This window comes from Schistocerca americana, chromosome 3 (assembly GCF_021461395.2).
Source record: "Schistocerca americana isolate TAMUIC-IGC-003095 chromosome 3, iqSchAmer2.1, whole genome shotgun sequence".
NCBI classification, from domain to species: domain Eukaryota; kingdom Metazoa; phylum Arthropoda; class Insecta; order Orthoptera; family Acrididae; genus Schistocerca; species Schistocerca americana.
This window is the reverse complement of record NC_060121.1, coordinates 457,264,776-457,270,543: the sequence shown is the minus strand read 5'-3', so window position 1 is coordinate 457,270,543 and position 5,768 is coordinate 457,264,776.

Below are 5,768 nucleotides of genomic sequence, written 5' to 3'. Positions count from 1 at the left end.
AAATGTGAAAGCTATTCTAATAAAAACTGGTTAACTTTGGTCATCAAAACCTCCTGCAAAACGAAGAGGAATGTGTATGCCTCACTCAAATACAGCTATAGTCTAGAAAAGGAAAAACACTCCAAAATATATTGCTCTGTACTTAAAACGTTCTAAGAAAGGCAAAGAGTATTTCTGTAAAATCAGAAATTGATGTCTTCAATAATAAAATTAAAACCATATGGGATGTAATAAAAAGGGAAACAGGTAAAATCCCTACTGCAGAAAACACCACTGAAATTAAAACAAATGATAAAGTTCATGAAAATCTTGAAATAATTACCAACCTCTTTAACAACCACTTTTTCTCATCAGCAGCCCAAACTGGAAAAACAGTTTCTGTTAATGAGGCCATGCTATCCCTTCAAAAGCTATTAATAAAAAAAACCAAGGAGATTTAAATGTCTCCTGTCACAGTACATGAAATTGAGAATATAATTAGAGTGATGAAAAGCAAGAATTCCGGTGGCATTGATGGTTTCTCTTCAAGATTATTGAAGGAATGCTATAAGCCAATAAGCAAATTAGTGTGGAATATATTCAGTGAATCCATTCAGCATGGGATTGTTCCTGAGAGACTAAAGTATCCTATTGTCAAACCTCTCTTTACCAAAACTGATGAAACTGACATTACCAACTATCGGTCTATCTCCCTTTTAACAACCTTATCTAAAATACTTCAGAAATTGGTTTGCAAAGGACTTATTGACCACCTCATTCACTATAATGTTTAAACAATAGCCAGTTTGGATTTAAACAGGGTGTATCAACGGAACACACTATTTTCTCCTTCACTCATCAAATCTTAAAATCTTTTGATAATAAATTATATCCGGTCAGTGTCTTCTGTGACCATTCTACGTCCTTTGATAGTGTTAACCATTAAATCATCTTAGCAAAACCTGAATATTATGGTATAAGTGGATCAGCTGGCTCATGGATTAAATCCTACCTAACTGGAAGAAAGCAGAACGCCTTGCTGAACAACTCTGAGGGGGACTCTGTGTCATCTAGCTGGGTCTCTATTAGCTGTGGTGCTCCTCAGGGACCTGTACTTGGCCCCATTCTCTTCCTCATCTTTATCAATGACCTTCCCTTGTGTATTAGCTTTAAAACTCATTATATTCTTTTCGCTGATGACACCTCTGTCCTTCTTAACAAAACTACCAACCACAATCTTGAAGAATCAGGAAATATTGTCTTTAATGAATTACTTAATTGGTTTTAAAACAATGGTTTATCACTAAATGTTAAAACAAGACCCAGTTTGTTCATTTTTAAGTAAGTAAAGAAGTGGCAGATCAGTTAAGTACTAAATGTAATGGTAGTGAGTTACTACAAGTTGAATCATCAAAGTTCCTCGGTGTACACTTTGATAGCAATCTAAAATGGTCTGAACATATTTTACAACTTCTCAAAAAACTCAGCTCAGCAACATTCGTTATTCATATTATTTCCACTGCCTGTGACTGAAATACCAGAAAAGCTGCTTGTTTTAGTTACTTCCATGCACTATTGTTGTCTTCTGGGGTAATCAGCCACTTTCAAAAAATTATCATTGCCCAAGAGAGTTATTAGGACAATGAGCAGAGTCCAGCCTAAACAATCTTGTAGAAACCTCTGTAGAAAATTAGGGATACTGACAACTGCATGTCAAAGTATCTACTCCCTGTTAGGTTTGATTGGTAGAAATTAACAAATATACAAAATGAATGATTCATACCATACCCACAATACCAGGAGGAAGATGGACCTCCATTATGTATTAACAAAGCTTAGTTTTGTATAAAGAGGAGTCGATTACATGAGCAGCAGGTGTTCAATGCTCTCCCATCATCACTGTAATCACTTGTCTATGAGCCTCCCAAATTTAAACAAAAGCTCAAACACTGTCTAATAGATAATTCCTTTTTTCAGTTGAATAATATTTCAATTTTGTCAACATTAATTGAATTTTTCTTTTAATTAAATCTGATATACTTAAAAATATGCATTATTTTATTTGAAATCTTTGGTAACATTTGCTATGTCTTTTATGTAGCTATTAAGATCTACCTTTATTTTAACTTTTTTAAGTATAATTTTGTCTGTGCCTGGTAGTGTGTATTTTGCCTCTTGCAACGGGGCTTTTTATGAGTTCCTTTCATATAATTTGTAATAATCTGATATGTCCTATATCCATGCAAATGTCACTCCGTATTGGATTTATGAGATCAAAATAAATAAATTTCTAACTTTTTGTCCATGATTCAAATTTTGGTTCTTAATTTTTGGAGGGCTGTATCAGACATGAAAACTTTATGTGTAAAACATAGTTATTGTTGCAAAAACGTTTTAATTACATGGTAAATAGTTATAAACGTGGAGTTGTCCATCAGCTCACCTAATTTATCAAATAACATGTCAGCTTGGAGTTTTGTGAAACATGTTGCTTGCTCCATACTCATGTATTTAGCTGCCCTTTATGTCTGTTCATAAAATCATAGTACAACTCTTTATCTTGCACTCATCTTTTTCTTATCAATTTGATGCTTTGTTTTATTTAAGTTACGCAGCATATTTGTACACAAGATTTAAGACTAATTGTTTTTATTCAGTGGCATAACCTGGGTACCTATATTTTTAACACGGTCATGCAAAACTGTTTCTGGTTTACAAATGAATGTTTTCAGAAAAAAAACTTTTTGTTCTCTAGAACTGGTTTCATGACCAGCTCTTTGTTCTACCACAAAAACTTTATGTCTATTACGTAATGTATTTCTTGAATCTGCATATTTCTGGATTCATAGATTGTCATTCCAAGAAGTTTGGCTTCTTCCATAGCTTCCTTCATGCTATTTTCACCTTATTCATGTCTTGACTTCTCCAATAGACTTAAAATGTAAAAACTTAAGTTTTATGATAACTGTTTCATCCAGCACAATCTGAGATTGCTTTGCCAGAGACAACCCAAATGTGCCGCTTGGCCTGGGGTTTGAGCACTTGGGGAATTTAAAAGTTTGTGCCCTCTGATAAGCTGCTACAAATCCAAGTTTTAACAATATTTGTTTCTTAAATCTACAATTATAATTATCAAAGCAAGTTTTTTAAACTAAATTAATGTTTATTTCAAAACTGTAACTGTTCGTAAGTACCATTACAAGTACATCACAGCAGGGAAACACCAAACATTAATTATCAGGCATTTCAGTATATGAATTAAATTTTTTTAAAATATTCTCAGTTTTACGCTGGCAAATTATTCTGTTAAATAGTTAAAAATTAGAATGAGATTTTCACTCTGCAGCGGAGTGTGCACTGATATGAAACTTCCTCGCAGATTAAAAGTGTGTGCCTGACAGAGACTCGAACTTGGGACCTTTGCCTTTTGCGGGCAAGTGCTCTACCAACCGAGCTACTGAAGCACGACTCCTGCCCGGTAAGCACAGCTTTAATTCTGCCAGTATCACGTCTCCTACCTTCCAAATTGTGGGTACCGGGCGGGAGACATGCTTCGGTAGCACAGTTGGTAGAGCACTTGCCCGTGAAAGGCAAAGGTCCCGAGTTAGAGTCTCGGTCGGGTACACAGTTTTAATATGCCAGGAAGTTTCATGTCAGCGCACATTCCGCTGCAGAGTGAAAATCTCATTCTGGAAACATCCCCCAGGCTGTGGCTAAGCCATGTCTCCGCTATATTCCTTCTTTCAGGAGTGCTAGTTCTGCAAGGTCCGCAGGAGAACTTGTGTAAAGTTTGGAAGGTAGGAGACGAGATACTGGCAGAAGTAATGCTGTGGGTACCGGCGGGAGTCGTGCTTCGGTAGCTCAGTTGGTAGACAACTTGCCCGCGAAAGGCAAAGGTTCCGAGTTCGAGTCTCAGTCGGGCACACAGTTTTAATCTGCCAGGAAGTTTCATATCAGCGCACACTCCGCTGCAGAGTAAAAATCTCATTCTGGAAACATCCCCCAGGCTGTGGCTAAGCCATGTCTCCGCTATATCCTTTCTTTCAGGAGTGCTAGTTCTGCACGGTTCGCAGGATAACTTCTGTAAAGTTTGGAAGGTAGGAGACGAGATACTGGCAGAAGTAATGCTGTGGGTACCGGCGGGAGTCGTGCTTCGGTAGCTCAGTTGGTAGACAACTTGCCCGCGAAAGGCAAAGGTTCCGAGTTCGAGTCTCAGTCGGGCACACAGTTTTAATCTGCCAGGAAGTTTCATATCAGCGCACACTCCGCTGCAGAGTAAAAATCTCATTCTGGAAACATCCCCCAGGCTGTGGCTAAGCCATGTCTCCGCTATATCCTTTCTTTCAGGAGTGCTAGTTCTGCAAGTTTCGCAGGAGAACTTCTGTAAAGTTTGGAAGGTAGGTGACGAGATACTGGCAGAAGTAAAGCTGTGGGTACCGAGCGGGAGTCGTGCGTCGGTAGCTCAGTCAGTCGTGCTCAGGCACTCGGCCAGTGCACATCGCGCGGTGACGGGCGGTAGCGCGGGCCAGTGTTTACGTTGCGAACAGTGCTGCGGTGGAGAGCTGAGCAGCGTGTGCGAGCGCTGTTAACGTTTGTTTCTGTACCACTGTTGTAAGTAAGATGGCGACAATTAACAGAGCGAACAGCGTTCAGTGTGTTTTCGATCGTGCTGCCTTGCGACCGACGGCTTTCGAAATCCATGAGTGGATTTTTGAGGATCTGAAATTGCCGGAAGATATAGTCGACACGTTCCAGTTGGACTTTGTGCAGTACTCGTTATTTATCAAATTTATTTCGGGTGACACTTATGAGAAATTCGTTGAGGAGCATGCTGGTGTGAGACCATTTCGTCAAAATGATGGCAGTATTAGCAATGTCCAAATCGTGCCTTCGGGATACGGAGTGAGAACCGTCAGGGTATTTAATGTGCCACCTGAGGGCCCTAATGACCTGATAGCACGTTCTCTGTCACTGTACGGCGTTGTTTTGTCAGTTACCAATGAAAAATGGTCGAGGGCATATCGCTACCAAGTTAACAGCGGGGTGCGAAGTGTACGTGTGGACTTAAAAAAGCATATACCTTCGTATGTTGCCATTGGCGGCTGTCGTGCACAGGTAACTTACATTGGACAACCCCCTACCTGTTAGATCTGCCATTCAACAGAACATCTGCGGATGAACTGTACACGTCGACGTCCATTTCAACTTCCACGGGAACGTCCTGCAGACGGTAGTGAAAAGCTTGTTCCGCTATTGAGTGAGGTAGTCGCGGGGACGGTACCACCACCTCGGCAGCCGGAACGTGTTAGCGAGGCGGAGATGCCAGTTCAGTTGGAATGCAGTGCCCAAGACATTTGTGGTAGGACGGACGTCGATCCGGCACCATCATCCTCACCGGGGCAGTTACCGCTGGATAACAACGATGCGCCAGCCACCTCTGAAACTAAGCCGTGTGAGATACAGGAGCGGGTGCAGATCAGTTTGCCTGAACCGCCCCTATCGGTAGAGACTGCAGCAGAGACTGGTCTCTGTCGTTAAGCACACAATTAAAGTCACCACCGAGGAGAAGCAAAGGGGCTAGTAGCAAAGAGGAAAAGTCGGATGATTTGAGACCCGTACACATGTCAGAAAGTGGCAGCGAGACTGAACCTCAATCTTCGTGCTCCGTGCGCTGCGAGGACACCGCGAGGCAAGAACGCATTCGTGAACAGACCAAACACCTGAAGGCACTACTGAGCGCTGAGAGGGAACAGAGCACCATAACGGCTAAGAGGAAGAGCGAGCAGAGC